The 17,736-nt window shown below is 44.4% G+C and overlaps 1 protein-coding gene across 1 annotated transcript in view; it reads left to right on the forward strand.

Annotated features, from left to right (window-relative positions):
- The window catches only part of LOC138453673 (alpha-tectorin-like), a 412,421-nt gene that overhangs the window by 353,556 nt on the left and 41,129 nt on the right, over positions 1-17,736 (forward strand). The gene's annotated exons all lie outside the window — the stretch shown is intronic.

Below are 17,736 nucleotides of genomic sequence, written 5' to 3' on the forward strand. Positions count from 1 at the left end.
CATAGGAGCTGTCCTTCTCCAAGAGGTTCGGGGAGTAGAGCATCCTGTCGCCTACTTCTCGAAGACACTTAACGCCAGTCAAAGAAACTACTCGGTCATTGAACGAAAATTACTAGCAATGAAATCGGCTTGTGTGGAATGGCGGCATCTCCTTCAGGGAGGCAGGTATCCATTTACAATCCGGACTGATCACAAGAACCTGCAAGTTCTGAGGCAATTCGAGTGCTACAACACCCGACAGGCCCGATGGGCTCATTTCTTCACCCAATTCGATTTTCACATCACTTATATCCCAGGAAAGATGAATGTGTTGGCTGACTCTCTTTCACGGCGTTGTGACTACCTACCCGATTCCGAGTCTCCTCGTGAACACATGTTTCCCCGACCCAGAAGCATCGGAATGGTTTCGACGTTCCTCAGTCAGGTAAAAGATGAATCGGGAGGGCGCTTTGAAGTAGAGAGACATGCCAAAGGCTTTACGTACGAAATCAGAGATGGTCTTTACCTGGTCAAAGGTAGACTCTATCTACCCACGCCTGCCTTTCGCAAGATGGCCTTGAACTGGTGTCACGACACAAAACTTGCTGGGCATCAGGGGGGTACAGGCACCCTGGAATTCCTTCGTCGTCATTTCTACTGGCCTAGAATGAGGGAGGACGTGGATCGTTATGTACAATCCTGTATCATCTGCCTCCGAAGTAAATCCCCTCGTCAACGACCTATAGGATTACTCGAACCTTGTGCTGTGCCTGACGGCCCCTGGAGCTCAATCTCTACTGATTTCATTGTGGATCTTCCCATCTCACAGGGGTGCACATGCATAATGGTGGTGGTTGACTCTTTCACAAAAATGGCTCATTTTTCCCCTTTGCCCGGAGTTCCCACTGCAGCCAACATGGCCGAAGTATTTCTCCAAGACATCTTTAGACTGCACGGTATGCCCTCTAAGATCATCTCTGACAGGGGAAGTCAGTACACCTCTCATTTCTGGAAGGCTCTCTGTGAGCGTCTGGGGATTGAAAGAGCTCTCACGTCGGGGTTTCACCCCCAGTCTAATGGACAAACTGAACGGCTAAACGGAACTCTGGAACAATACTTAAGGTGTTTTACTAATTCCCAACAAGACAACTGGCACTCGTTATTGGCTCTGGCCGAATTCTCCTACAACAATTCCGTACACTCAGCTCTTGGGGTTAGTCCATTTTTCTGTACTTATGGCTACCATCCCCGGTCTATTCTTCCTATCTCCTGTCTTTCTACTAATATACCATCTGTAGATTCCTCACTCACCCGCCTTAAAGAGATACACAAGAAGGCTATGGAAAGCCTTCAGGCAGCGCAGGAACGCTATAGGTCCCAAGCCAACAGACATCGTCAACCCGTGCCAGGTTGGGAGGTTGGTTCCAGGGTAATGCTTTCTACGAGATACTTACCTCGTTGGGCCCATCCATCCAAACTATCCCCGAGGTTTTTAGGGCCTTATAAGATTGTACAAAGGATCAACCCTGTGGCCTTCCGTCTTAAACTTCCTGCCAGCTTGAACAGAGTTCATCCTGTCTTTCATGCGTCTCAGCTTAAGCCCTTTCATGTTGATACCTGGAGGCGTCAAGCTGAGGGAGTTAATGTTCCTCAGGATTCCACTCCGGAAGAATACGAGGTAGCTCAAATTTGCGACTCCAGATATCATAGAGGCAGACTAGAATACCTTGTACGATGGAAGGGCTTCCCCTCCTCTGAGAATTCCTGGGAACCCCTCTCCCATATTTCTGCCCCTACACTGTTGCGCAAATTCCACTTTTTCCATCCGGGCAAACCAGGGGGAGGGTCCCTTGGGAGGGGGCATACTGTCATGCCACGCGGTACTTGGCGCCTGTGGAACCGCTGGCGGCGCGGACATTATCCGGCCGTGCACGCTGGTAGCCTGTCACGCCCACTTTCAGTTCCGCCCGTGCGTATGCGCGCTTACGCAGCCCGGAGTATAAATACAGCTCCTTCCGGGTTGTGTACGCGTTGCAACGCTTCCGGTTTCCTCCGTTAGTGCTGTCTGCCTTTTTCGCCTGCTCTCACTCACTGCTGGATACCCGAATTCTATCGGGTCCTTTTTCCTATTCCCCTTGTCTTGCCTTCTGCCCTTCCTGTTTTTTCTCCTCCTGCCAGCCTCTTTGTGTACCAGACCTAGGCCTGTTTTCTTGGATTGCTGATTTCTTCTGATTCGGATACCTTCCTCTGTGATTCCCCGTGTACCAGATCCCGGCCTGTTTAAGGACTGCCTACCTTCCTTCGGAGCTTCATCCTAATACCACGGAGTATCTGCTTCAGCCGACTGCATTCCAACACATTCCAGCTCATTCCGAAGGAGAGTCACGCAGGTCGCTTCGGGGTTTTTTGTGCCTTTTGGCTTTTTCGCCTTACCGGCGTTCCCGGGAGGAAGCACCGGAAACCCTTTTTGGGTACACGGTGGCTTCCTTCCGTGGGCGCCCCTACCTACATAAAAAAAAGGAGCGACCAAGAAGTAAAGGGAAGAAGGGTACTGGAAGAAGAGACGAAGGTGAGGAGTTAGGGGAGGGTGGCGAATCGGATTATACGTTCTCTGACGAGGATATCACCAATCCTGGTGACAACCGTGCCTACGATGAAGTATCTAGGATATTTGTTTTGGGTGGAAGCCAACATTGTTTTCTGTTCACCTTCAGTTTGTAGTGTTGAAAATAGATTGTCAAGGAGTTTTAGGTTTTCTTCTCAGCTAGTACTCTATACAATGAAATCATCTAAATATGCAGCAGCATAGATCCCATGGTTCAGGAGTAGATGATCCATCAACTGTTGGAAGGTTGCATGCACCCCTTGTAGCCCACAGACAACGTTTATGAACTGCTACAAGCCTCGGGTGTTGTATAAATGGTCTTCTCACTGCCGTGAAGCTGGTGGGGTATCTGCCAATATTCCATTGTGAGGTTGTTCATGCTTATATACTGTGCTGGTCCCAACCTGTCAATCAGCTCATCCACACGAAGTATGAGATAGGAATAATATATGGAAATACTCTTTTAGCTTTGTGAAATCCATACAGAAGCATACAGTTTCATTGGGTTTGAGGGCCAGAACAATTGGGAGCACAAGTGGCTTATGGAGCATCTAAAGCATTTCTGCAATTTCTTATTCAACTCAGGGTATTCAACTTGGGAAAGTCAGTATTAGAACCACGCCTCTGGCTTGGTTCTAATACAGTTTTCTGTCCAGGTGTGATGGCCATGCAGGTGAGAGAATACCTCTCGTCTAGCCTGTAGTATGCTCTGCAATGTGTCCCTCTTTTATGTGGACAGAGTGTTGCTGTGGGTCAGATCCTTCATGCATGTGAGGCCTGTGAGTTTTTGTATGGTGTTCATCTATGGACACTCGCTCATTTCCTTTATGATTAAGCCTACCAGCGCTTTGGGTTCATGTCATGTTCCCATGGCTCAGTTCCTGGCCCTCCTCTCTTTTCTTTATACACAATCCCACTGGCAACACTTATTCCTTCAGTATTTTGCATCACTTTTATGATGACAATTCCCAAATGGACCTCTTGTTTTCCAGTTACTCTGATACTTTTCACTAAAACCTTTCCTCCTGTCTTCTGTCCATTCAATCATGGATGTCTGAACATTTTCTACATCTCACCCAATCCAAGACAATTTTCTTCCCTGCTACACACACCCTCCTCCTTACATCTCTTTTCCTCTTTCTCTTTCATCTTCTGCTCATAACCTGGAAGTCATTCTGGACTCCACCCTATCCTTTTCCTCGCACATTTCTTCTGTGGCTCATTCCTACTTTTATCATCTTTATGAAGTCTGACGTGCTTTTCCCTTTCTCTCTTTTAACAGCATAAAAATGTTGGTTCCTCTCTCATCGTCTCCCGACTCTTCTACTGCTCGTCACTTTTACTTAACCTCCCTTATATCGGTTGGCTCCACTTACATCTATCTATAACTCATCAATTTTTCTTCTCTTTCATCTCCCCCTTATGACTCTATTGTTTCTATTCAGTCTCTTTGTTGGCTATCCTTTCAACCCCGCCTATTATTTCATTGTCTTTGTATTGTTTTCAAAAGTCTTCACGGAATGGCTCCTCTCTCTCTTTCATCTCTGACCTCTTTCTATTCCCACTCTCACTCTCTATGTTCCTAGAAGCAATTTCTTCTCTCTGTCGCCTACACTCCCTGTACACTCTTAGCCCCTACGTTTTGGAACAAACTCCCATTTGACATTTGATCCTCCCCTCCTACTCTCTTTTCCTCACTAGCCTTAAGGCTCATCTACTTTCCTTATATTTATTTCATTTGGACTTGTTATTACATACTTTGTACCACTGCTTTTTTGTTAAGCACTTTGGGGTATAGCACTATACAAATCCAATAAAATAAAAATACAAATTTGTTTAATAAGTTGGCAAGATGCGTGATTGGAATGGGTGAGAGGATTATGTCCATAAATGAGTTCAAAAGGTGAGAATCCCATGGAAGATCATAGAGTACTATGCAGAGTTATCAATAAAAGAGGTGAAAATCAATCACCATTCATTCCTGTGTGGCAGATGGTCTTCCAGATCATTTGTTTAATGGTTTGATTTTATCCTTCATCCATTCCATTGGTTTTGGGATGGTACACAGAAGTCTGAAGCTGCTTTATTTGTAAAACCTGGTATATGTGCTTCAGGATGGAGTATCTAAAATTGGTTGCCAGGTTCATAATTATTTCCTTGGGCAAACCCACCATGTTTGGGTCTCTTCTCATAGCCAAATGGTAGCTGAGAAGTTTTCAAAATGAAAGCTGCTCTCCCTCTGTGCCAGCCGTTGGATTTCTTGTTTGTACTAGCTGCTTTCTTTAAGTCAGAGACACCCAAAGCAACTCAGGGACAATCTGTCTCTTGTGCCTTCCACTTCAAATGGGAAATTCCATGCAAATAAGAAATCCAACGGCTGGCACAGAAGGACAGCAGCTTTCATTTTGAAAACTTCTCGGCTACCATTTTGCTATGATAATGGACCCAAACATGTTCACGGATATAGGAATCTGGTGTGTAGAGGAATGAAAAAGAACTACCTGAAGCACAAGACACATTTCTGCCCCTGAAGAATGTCCAGTTACTTGCAACACTGAGGACAGAAACTTACATAAATTGGGCTATACTGACACAGTGGGGAACAAGAGAAATTAAGTTGCCACTGTGTTTTTTGTATCAAGCATTTGTGAGCTTGATTCTGTGAGGTGGAATAATTGTTTTATTGTACACTGCTATGTTGTGTATATGTGTTTTAAAAAATAAATGTTTTTTGTGACTTGTGCTTGAATAAGTGAATGAATTAAAAAATTATACTTTAGGAAACATCTGGATCATTATTGACTACACGGTACTCAGCCCATATTTTCTAAGTGGTTGCGTAAAGATACTTGGTATCTTATGGTACATTATGTTGTGTCATTTATAGTCTGTGGGCCATCTGCAACATGGAAAATCAAAACCTTGTTGGTACCAGTACCTGCTGTGTTAGAGGGCTATGTCTCTTGGGGACCCCTGTGGGTATAGCTCATTCTCCTTCACAAAACAGGGTTCTTCCACTCGTGGTTCTTAACCTCGTTCCTCTTGTTCCCAAGTGTGCCCTAAGCTAGGATCTGTGTTTTGGGCCTTATATAAGCTCTGCCCCTCTGGTTGCAACTGCTAGTTTGGGTTGTCTGACCTCATTGTGATTCATCCTTCAAGCCTTCCTCTCTGGGCGCCACTCTATTCTGCTTTTTGAGCGGTGATTTGTTAAAAGATCTAATGTCCTCTACTGTAAAGGAAGCTTGTTTATGCCATCCACCCTCTAGCAACAGCACAAGTGTCATAAACCTGGGCACATCATACCCAATCACAACTAGAACAGGAAAAGATGGTAGGACCACTGCCCTGAACTTGATGGCTTGATCAAATACCTGCAGTAATACATCTTAGGTCTGGTACTTCTTTGACTCTGCATATATGCAGTAAAGCCATAAAAAATGGCCTCCTAAGCACTCACAGCTGTTTGTAGGTTGCTGCTGTCACCGAGCGGTTGGGTTGGTTTGTCATCCAGAAGGGCCATTAGCGGTTTCTCTGATGCATATATCAAAGGCTCCAATTTCCATTGACTCTGCTTCTGTCTTCTTAAAACACAGCCAGGAAACATGGTCTCATTCACCCCAATCATAACGCTACCAGACACTATGGCAGAAATGTGTACTCGGGCTGTGCCCTCGGGGTAACTGTGATACATTTTTCTTCTGTCACCCTTGGTTTCCTCCCTTCATCGCCTTTCAGGCAGGGAGATCCCCTCAAGGCCATTTTGTCAGCCATTTTGGTCAGGGTTTGCAGCCATTTATCAGCTAAATCCTGGATTCTCATCATCATCCTCATAACAACTTTATTCAGAAATGAATTACATAAAAGTTATACATTGTGTCACAATAGAGCAAATGCTACAAGAAATAATTAAAAACAACATACAAGATAAAATACATCAGGAAGAGAAATACACAGAAAAACATCATATATAAACAATGCAGAAATTCTTTTAAAAACCTTTTTGATGAATAATTGCACTATCCTCAGGAGAGAATCTCTCTTCTTCCATTCACTGACTATAAAGGTTGAGATTGCATAAATAACATCAGTAAATGTAGCACATTTGCAAAGATGTTCAGTAGGAAACATTGTGGTCATACCGTGATTTTGCAGGCAAGCTTTTAAATTCCTTCCTCTGATAGCGTTATATTGTGGACAGAAAAAGGGAAAATGCTGGAGGGTTTCACTCTCAAGGGGACAACAGGGACATATAGGAGACAATTTATTTGCCATCCCACTTTGCTTTAATTGTAGCCAGAGGTAGATTTCCAAGCTGCATCTTTAATAGTAGGGTGCACTTCAAAGGATCGTCTATAAGTACTCATTAGGTGTATCGTCTTTGCACATTAGGTATTCATACCGCATAGACAGATCATGGCACTTAGTGACATATTCACCCCAAATAAATTGTATCTGTATCAATAACAGTAGCGTTACATGTCACATCGATAAGCTTGGGGCTAGTTCAAAGCTCGTCCATATCCAACCTATAAGCAAATTCCTTTATATGCCAAAACCATCTGAGAGAAGTCACATTATTCTAAGACAGCACATCTCTCGTATCACAGAATTTCTGGTGGTACTCCACCGACCAAATACGTAACCATAATAAAATCGGCTTGAGGGCAATCAAGTCTGATATACAAAGGAGGCTCAATTCCATATGTAAAGGAACACTAGGGGTATTACTTGGGAGTTGTAATAGCTTTTTCAAGAAGTTGTTTTCTGTCACCGTCAGGGCTTCAACCTTGGTTTAACCCCAGATTAATGAACCGTGAAGATTCCGGCCAAGACTTGGGCTCTGTAGATTTCCACAGCTGGAGGTACAGAGTTACACTTTGCTCTATTGGCAAAAGCCAGGATGCCATTACATTTTATCCCCAAGCTGAGGTCAGCCTTTGTCACAGGATTATCCCACTTCCCATCATTGGAGATGTGTACGCCAAGGTAGTCAAAGTTACTGACTTCTTCAATGCGTGCCCCGTTAATATCAGGTACCATATGGGAACAGCCCCCCTCTGCCCACCCCCCCCCCGGATCTACCACACTTCATGTATTTAGGTTTCATAACATTGACCTACAAGCCCTTTAAATGTCAAAATGTAACAAAATGCAAAATGTAAAAAAAGTGCAACCTTTTTCTTAAGACCCATTGGAGTGCGTGAGAGGAGGACACTATCGTCAGAAAAGAACAAGATTTCGATTTGCTCTCCTGCTAATATAGGAGCATCTGAGGTCCCCATCGGGAAGTCATCTAGCATCCCATCAACAACAAAAAAAGGTGGGGAGGGGACGAGCGTGCCACCTTGCTTGACACACTTCATTACTTTAATGGTATCAGTTGTCTCACCCCCAAGATCCCATCTTAGTCTGGCTGAAGAGTCGGCATAGAGCTCCATCATTGCTTTTAACAAATGTAATGGAACTCCCTTATTAAATAGGGCCCCTCACAAGGGGAGCTTTGGGATGCTGTCAGAAGCGACCTTTAAATCCAACAAATAAAAGATGGAGGCTGCTCTTATTTAAGTTCACATATTTTTCATAAATTAGTTTTAGGATTTGGTCGACAGTGCTCAGGCCTTTTACAAATCCCACTTGCAAGTGGATCATCGCATCCTGCTCAGCAACCTAACCTTCCAATTTGGTTTGTAACTAAGATTTTACCAAAGATTTTACTACTAACAAATAGCAATTAAATCGGCCTATAAATACCTGGGTCAGCGCACTCCTCCTTTTTAAATATGGGCACAATTTCAACAAGGCTCAAACAGGGGGTTTGAAACCAGTCCGCAAAGTTACATTTCACAACTTGTGCAAATACGGCACCCACATTTTGGTCTGCTTTTAAACAAATCTGCTGGCATATAATCAGGGCACAGGCTTTCCCTGAGACCTGGCATTTCATTGCCTGAGCCACTTCCTCAAAGCTTATAGTAAGTGGTGGGATATCTGCACACGCAAGACCAATGCCATTAAGTATTTCGGAATGACTGGCAAAGTTTAACCTATTCTCCTGATATAATCCTGAGAGCTGGTCAAACCATGCACTTTCTGTGATTGCCACTTGCACAGGGTTTTGCAGCACGGCCAGACCCATTGTCGCGATTTTCCAAAATTCTTTGGTGTCTTTATCGGCCAAGGAGTTTTTTTAGTAAGTCTCAGAGGTTCAAGAAGCATAGTGCTTTTTTCTTGGCTAGAATTTTCTTATATTCTTTGCTTAATATGTAGATTTCGTTCGCAGACCCGGAAGCTCTTATTTTTTAGTGCTCCCAATTGCCTAACTTTGGCGGGCCCTGCATTCACAGTCACACCAACCCTCTTTCTGTAGTTGTAAATCCTTAATTTCCTTCACCAGTTTGGTGTGCCATTTACTGAAAATAACCAACATTTGAGAGGCCGCCCTAAATATAAAACTTTAATCCTCAAGCCCAACAAACCTTATAGTCTCAAAATCTGGCATCGCTTGATGGTATGACTCATTGAAGTTATTAACTGATACTGCTTCGCCCCATCTCAATTTATGTCTATTATTGGATGTATATATCTCCTGAGCGGCACTGGGTAACACTTTATTTGGTAGATATACACCCAAAGTCATACCTAACAAATGATGATCACTATCTCTTCTCTTGTGTTGTGCACCTCAAAAGATGTGACCATGCCCCAGGTGTCCAAATTTACCCCAATGTAATCAGTGTGACTATTCATGTCACCACTAATATATGTTGAGGATGGCGGTCATCTGGAGGGTCCCGTCCATTACAAGACTGTAGCCCTACTCGAAAGAGTAGTTCTGTGGTTTGACGTGCATATTTATATTTTGGTTTCTTCATGGGGGCAACACATTCCGATATTCCCCAGATAACATCTTCTTCATCATTGAATTCGGCTAGTTCTTCACAGGGCTCTAATTGAAGATTCATATTGCCTGCTTCTACAGTGCGTAATTTGCCCCTGTGCTTCTGTGTTCCACCACCAACCCCTACTGCAAATTCAAAGTGTCCATGCCCTTGGTACATATGACCTATTACAGATGTCACAATTGCAGAATGTAAATTAGGGATTAAGCTCAAAAGATAAACACTGCAGATAGCGAGATTGTGTCTCAACCACAAAAACATGGGCATTAAGTGCACATTTATCCAGACACATAGCTCCCCACTTGGTCACCCTACACCACTCAAAGGTATGGATGCTGGGATTGAAACCTTCCAGCATGCACTGTTCAGCAGCCCATGTCTCCTGAAAGCACACCACATCAAATTCTCTAATGGACGTTACCAAATCCGGGTCATTCAGATGTCTCAGGAGACCCGCAACATTCCAAGATGCCATTTTAATTTTCTTTAACCACTTAACTGCTAAGAAAATGAGCCAAATGAAGATTCCCATTCACCTAGGATGAGCAATCTCATCCTTAACACTTAATGGGATAACGCAAGCCTACTCTTAACGTGGGTGTTAGCTACATCCAGGCCTCTTGGTGGGGAGGGCAGGGGAAGTCAAGACAAAACTGAGGATTGCTGAACAACCATTACTGAGGAGGCCATAGTTTGCATTGCACTGAAATTATTGCTTCTTGATTGTATTGGTGGTTGTGGTCTTCCCCTTATTTCAATTTTCAAGTCAGTCATTTAGATTGTCCTGGCGTCAATTGACAGCAATCCCGTCCTCAAATAATCGTTCACCAAAGACAATTCAATATAGTCCAGCCCCCTATATGAATCTTGGCAGAAATGCCCAGTGTTTAAAAGATCTGATCTGATCACGGAAAGGTACTGTTTTGTATGTCTTAACCAGTGGGCAGATTTGTTAATAAGGCTGTCCCTGTCTTCCCACCCCACCTGGTGTAACTTTGGTACATTTCTTAAATATATAGCATCTTCCTTGGGGCGTACAATCTCCTCCGATTGTTTTTTGCCAGTGCCAAGGGATCGCGGGATTGGATTTAGCAATTCAGCACTTGACCTCAGATTAATTCGCACAGCTGTGGCAATAGCTTCAGGGACCTTTAACCATTTGGATATACTCACAATGGGACTGGGATGGTTTTTGGCATGTTTCTTAATTGCTTTATTTACAGCCTTTAGGACAAGATTTCGTCTAGTAGATGGAACCCCCCTTCGTTCTGCTGATATTGGGGGTACAACCACTTGTTCATCTATTTTTTGCCTCAATTCTCTCATTTCTACTTTAAGATCAGATGTAAGAGATGTAAGAGCCACAATCTCAATTTTGGCCCATTTGCAGCTCACACCAGGCACACTCAGCATCCATCAAATTACACTGATCCTGATGGGAATTCCCAGCAGGGCCACTAAATAATAGGGGGGCTACATTTGGACTTACTGCTATCAACAACAATGTCAGAATGTACCCCGAAGGAGGAAAAAAACAATTTGAGGTTGGACCATGTTCATGAATAATTACTAGTGGCAACGGTACTGGATTAGGCAGTTCCCAACTCGTACCCGGACCTCCTGTGGTGCTACCACACACTTCCTCTACTGCTAAAGCTAGAGGATGGTCGAGTCCTTCAAAACCAGGATGGATTTCAATAGGAAATGTATAAATACACCCCCCTGCTGGTAATCCGGTCTTGAGCTAGCCACAAGCACACAGTCAAAGAATTGATTATATCACACACATACCGCAGGGTCCCCCCCTTGTTGAGCAGGTCCTTTCGGAATTTCTGATGGTATGTTTCCTCGTCAAAACCCATCCTTTGTAATATGGATTTTTTAATAACCACAGAAGGTGTGTCCTTAGTGGGATTAACTGCTCAAGAAGCACTCTTCGTGGCCCTGGTCATCAAGGGGGACATTTACTTTCCCCATCTGTTTTGGGGCTGTAAAGCGATCCGGGCCACAATCTCTAAATCAATGAAGAAATGCATAGTATCCCCTGCCAAGGTATATGACTGGAGGACAGATATTGGAATATTAGATTGGACCATAATGAATGCTGCTACCTCAATGAGTTGTGTCACATTGCTTTGGCCCCTGTCTGCTGTATTCCTAACAGTTGCAGGGCTTGATGGAACGCATGCCTGTCTGTGTGTGACTATTGCATCTGAAGTTGGTAAGCCTGTTGTAACTGTTGTTGGCCTTCGGTTAAAGAATTCACAAGGGCGTCGGTGGTGTTCTCTGGATACCACTTCTGCCACCGCTTTGTGGGATTGTACTTTGGAAGAAACACCAGGACACGAGCAGGCTGCTCAAATGTAGGGTTTAATTTCCTTCTGAAATCTCTGCATTCTTCCTTTGGATTCCTCTCCAAATGGGGTGTGACATGCTGAGGGTTCTGTGGTCTCTTCTCTCGGCCAGGCAATGCCCCTGGTTGGCACTAATAGGACCAGGTTTATGATCTAGACTCCTATTCTCCAGGCACAAAATCTTGAAGAAAAGATATGACGCCTTCTGTGATTCCTCCTCTCTCAGACTGCACAAATCACAGGAGAACTTATCAGGGGTCACAACCCTGTGACCCTGATTGGGGCCGTGAGTTTATCTCGCTGCCTACCCCTTCACTATTTGTACTTGCACCATCCACTGATGGTGGAAAGCAGCATGTGGTGATGGGAGTTGGTGGAGTGAAAATCCTAGGTTGCCCGCTCCAGTGGACTTTGGCAAACCGCAGTTTGGTGTCCTGGGCTAAGTGCAAAGTCATGCCTATTTTAAGGTACTCTCCTGACTTCTAATCCAGAGGTTCTCATACATGTGTGGTGGTCCCTGCCCACAATGACTGATCGGTCCTGAGGATGCTCTTGGCACTCTTCGCCAGAGATGTTCGAACCCCCAGGGTCTTGTGATTTGTTTGCTCCGGGAAGAGTCCCTCCATTTATGGTATGAGATCTCCATGTATGGTGTGAGAAAATTCGACAATCCAAACAAGGTGGACCTGTGACTTCAGGACTGCTTCTAGACAATACACTGTAATTCTAGGAAAGACTCATACTTGCTCTTTCCCTTTCATTCCTCGCAGCACTCCAGCTGAGTCACCCAACCCCCACATCCCGATGCAGGTTTTTTTTACAAGGTTTTTTCCCATTCAGCTGATGGGGTTTTTCAACTTCTCCTACATTACACAGCAGTTCGAGACAATGCAGAACCCAGTATAGCCATGCTGCCCATAGCTCCACCCTGGGTGAGCCAATCAGAAGTATCCCTCCCATCCCCAAAACCCCTCCTTACCTTGCAGCCGCTGACTCGCAGTGTCCCTGCACCACCTGTTCCCTTTCACTTCCATGATCGGGAACCCTTGCCGCGGGGTCCTTTCCATTTTTTTGTCTTTTGAGATGGCTTCGGGGGACAACACCGCAGCCACCGCTTACAATATAGTGAGCAACTGTGCTTGGGACACCCCCGCAGCCCTCCTTTTTTTTTTTCTTTTTTTTTGTGGCTTTTGGACTGCATGGGTGATTTGGTCGAACTTTTCGGCCGTTCGGAATTTTCGAACGGCCGCGATTTGGCCAAATCACCCATTCAGTCTAATACACTTGGTCATTTTGGATGATTCCGCAACATCTTACGTGGTGGAAAAAAAACTGCCTTTATCAACCCTCCTGATTCTTTAGTTCATCTAGACAATCTCTCTGATCACTACCAGAAGCCATTTCAAATGTAGAGGAGAAACAGGATTTGCACTCCAGTGTCCGAGGTTTTGGAATGCGTTCCAGTCTGATATTTGTAATTTATTACCTTTAGGAAAGCTGTCCAAACAAATATTTTGATGTAATTATTTGATGTTCCTTCAGACCAGTTATTCTCTCAGCTGTTGGCACCTAGATGCAGTTTGGTTAGCAGTGAATTACAAGCACCATTAATCAATTCAAATCTATATGCTTACAGGAGCATTGCTAGTGGGCCCCTATTAAAACCATTTTCATTTTATCTTGTTGGATGTTCCAGCAAGTAACTGTGACTTGGCTCACCAATGTTATATCTCTTTTTCATCACATATGGTTAATGCAGACAGATTTCTTACCTAAAACTTGCAGATAACTGGTTGGGGAGAGGGAGCGATTAACGTCCAATAATTCAGCTCTGTCCCTTTTATGACATATCCCCCATATTTGTTATCTTTTCCAGGTTATGGCCTTAAGCTCCCTTTCTGCAGCTCTCAATCCCTCTGTATTCCCCAGCCACTCTTCTCAGCAGTCTCATTCCAGACTCTCTACTTCCGTGACCACTCCAATACCAGAGATTCTCAGGGTACAGCATCTCCTTCGCTCTCAGAGGTTGTTTTCTACACAGTTGACAGATGGGTCACATTCTCCAAACCCTTTCCATTGACTGTGAAATCTCATTGTCTGGCTTTCCCATACCAGTTCATCTGTGACCTGGTCTCTCAACAACTGAGCACTGTACGATAGGTTCAGATTCAGTTTGCTAGAACTGCGATAGCCTTCCATCGTTCCCCTGCATTGATTTCTGCTGCACATCCTGCTAATCACACCACACTTCCTCTCTGGTCATCTTCTATTTCATGTCCCATGACTCCACGCTCTGGGTCACATGTCCATAGACAGTAAAGAAATATTTGTTTTCTATTAGACTTTCTATGGTAAATGAGAACACTTCTCTCTTTCTTTCTTGTCATATTTTCAAACCCACTTTGTCTCTCTCCATTAGCCTCACACATTTTTCTTTCTACTTGCACTCCCTCTTAACCTCTGAGTGTTAGACAATCTAATACAAGGTTTTGCACCTTCAAAGTGAGTGCTAGTTTACAAGAAAAATTGGCTAGGGAAAATAGCGGAGCAAATATTTTTAACACTGATAACAATTCCGAGAGAAGAACGAAAACGAATATCATGTTTTTGTATAGCCTTTGTGCCAAATTATTCCTTCTTCTAAGGGCTGCAATTTTAAGAGGGGGGGCTGGGGGGGTGGTCATTCTTGCCTAGTTTTTCATGGTACTCTGATGAAATAACTGCTGCTCTGCAGGAGTGAGGGATGAGTGGTGGCTAAACGGCCTTCTCAGCACCACCCTATTGCAAAACCAGCAGTGATCTCAATGATAAAGATTAAACAGGCACAGCCTGACAGGTATACCTCCATCACCTCTTTTGGTAGAGCAGGCCGATGGCAGGATATCTCTTCAGGAGCTCTTTGAGCTGATAACAGTACCAATCCAAACAACTTTAGAAAAATTCATCCAAAATAAAATAATGCCCAGTCAACATTCCAGAAAAATAAGATCTTTAAAAGAAAGCATTGCAATTATCGAATTGAAAACGTGAAAAATCCACCTCCATAAAAGAAACATAGAGATTGAAGACCTTTGATGTAAAGCGGCAATCTGGGTTGATAAGCAGGGGTTTTCAGGAAGGAGACTCAACAGCAATGTACATTTTTCAAGTATATGTCTTTGGACGGTATAGATGGGGGCTTAAACGTCACTTTGGTCCTTTCAAATGGACCCAGAGGACAGGTTCCCTTCCAAATACCTTACCTTTTGTCTTTGAGGGGCTCAACACTGTTGAGCTGAGCTTCTTGGTGTTTTTGCTGTGGTCATACCAATGTCGAGACATTTGGAATTGTGCTCCCGCAATGGAGAGTCATTGTCTAGTCGGTTTGTTGTACGGGCTCCCATTTGGTCGAGTCAACATTCAGGATGGACGAGTATATGGCTTCCAATGGTGCCGGACAGCGGTAGAGTCGGCTGTGAAAGGATGCTTCTGGTGGGTCGAGTTCGTATTCAAGACAGGTGAGTGGATGGCTTCCAGCAGGTCGATTCGGCGTGTGATTCAGTTGCCTTTATGGAGTCGAGTTGGCTATCGGTTTGATCGATGCCATCTGTGGCAATGGGTCAAGCCAGTGTCTGAATGGCTTGATGTGCATAAAGAACTTCGAAGGTTCGGAGAGTGCCAAAAGCAGCCACACAGGACCTGTAGCAGTTCATAGTGCATCGAGCTTAGTAGAGTCATCTCACAGACATCTTGAGGTGAGTAAAAAGAACCCAAGCTACTTATGGACTTCCATGTTGCAGGAAGGAACATCCCAGGGACTCCAGGACATGGTGATTCCTTCGGTTCTGTGTCCCCAAATCCAGGAAGATGGCTGGCACCAACAGGGGGTCCTTCAGATCCAGCGAGCAGGATCCTGCTTCCAGTGCAACAGCCAGTAGAAAGCCCCTGGTCCACAGCAGTTCACCCCTACTGTTCCGTGGGGATGGTTAGGGAGCAAAGCTTGCCTCTGCCTTGGAGTCGTTTTGTTTTCACCGCCCTGGCAGAGAATGCTGGAATAGACACTGTTGCCATCAGATGTCCAGTGAATCTTTCTTGAATTAAGAGTCCAAAGATGAACAAAAGGAGAGGGTTCCTCTTCCCTATAAAGCCAACATGTCTCAGTGGGCCCAAAGCAAGCCTGCTATATAGGATCCAATCAGGGTGTTGTAACAAGTGTCATTTGCGTTCTGACACCATAGCCAGAGTGTCTTGACCTTCAGTAAATTTGGCAGTGGAAAGGGAAGTTGTAGAGAGCCCTAACATCAAACACAATGGTGAAACCCCTCTTCCAGCCTCCCTCTCCCCTCTGACTAGTCCAACTCTGACCACTTCCAATTTTTGCTGACTTCAATGGGATGGAAGTGGCCAGCACACTAATGTGAGTATAGCATTGTTATCTCATTGCCGCCTTTGAAGCACCAATTCCCAGGAGATCTGCTGGGGAGGGTTCCTGTGCTCTGGGAGGAAGGTGTTTCCCTCACTGCAGGAGGCTCTAAGAGGCAACTCCCTGGACATTATCCCACATGGCCGTTGTGGGGTAATCCAGGTCAGGTGGATAATACACATCAGGTCTGTCAAAGCTGAAGTCGTTCTCACAAGGCTGACACTTGTAAGATATCCATTTGCTGTGGCAGTATAATTGTGTGATCTTAGTATACACCATGCCACGACCAAGCATGTGTCACCAGGCTTGACACATATGATTATATTTTGAATCTGAGGTCATGAATATTATAAAAACGCTCTGGCTATTCCACCCTCACCATATATCCATTCTGTCACAGTTACTATAAACCTTGGAAGCATGAAGGGCTGAAAGGCTGATTCAGCATAATCAGATTGAAACATGTTCCCTACAGGCTGAACACAGACATGAGCACTCAACTCACTGCCCTAACTTCACAGCTAATATATTTGTATTGATCTGAGACAAAGAGACAGGAAAATAGAGCTTGAATGAAAACTGTACATACAAATAAATAGCAGTGCCTGGATCACTTCTATCACTGGGTGTTTTATTAGCAATGTGATAACTGGATACATAGACCAGTTGTTGCTGGTCGTAGAGGAAGGATGTGTTCGCATCACACAGAGCACAATAAAGCATCAATATAGCATTAGTTCTTTGTGACTGTGTACATGTAGGGGTGAGTTGGGGGACTAAGGACATGATGTGACTGTACATCTCTGGTTCTCCTTTCAGGCGGAAGGGTTGCTTTATTAAAGTAATCTTAGATGTATGGACTGTTCTAAAGCTCTTGATCGTAGGGGGCATACAAATCCAGTAGTAAGGAGCAATGGGAGTACAAAAGCTGAATCAGGAGGGCGTATAGCGTATGCAAGGAATGCAGAGGTCGGGGGGGTGCAGGGGAATGGAGAACATGATGTAGGGAGTAGGGGCAGCAGGGGGAGATATAGGTACCAAAACTGGTGCGGGTGGGTGGGGTGACTGTGATTGTGTTTGAAAAAGGAGTCTGGCAAACGATGGCAGTGCTGCATAGAGAGTTAACCCACATAGTCTAGCAAAGTTGGTTAAATATAGTGTGAGCTACTACATTCAATAATTTTTTAACAGGGACAAATAAATAGAGGCGCATCACACCAGGAGACTGAAGCAGTAGTCCAGCCCGCTGATGCGAAGAGTGGAGATCATGGTTTTGGCGGAGCGATATGGTGTTGCCAGATTTCATGGAGATCATAGGCCTTGGATTAATTGTTGCCCCCGAAGTATAGTTTTGAGCTATTTGGCTGCAGAGCCCCTGACACCCAAGGTTTCCTTGCTATGGTTTCCTCTTCCCAATGCTTTGCAAGTGTCAAGCACCATCTAATCTTCAGTAAACACCTTAAAAGTCTCCTGTTTCAAACTGGCTTTTTGAGCAGA

Source organism: Ambystoma mexicanum, chromosome 4p (assembly GCF_040938575.1).
Source record: "Ambystoma mexicanum isolate Mex_15411 chromosome 4p, UKY_AmexF1_1, whole genome shotgun sequence".
Classification (NCBI taxonomy): Eukaryota; Metazoa; Chordata; class Amphibia; order Caudata; family Ambystomatidae; genus Ambystoma; species Ambystoma mexicanum.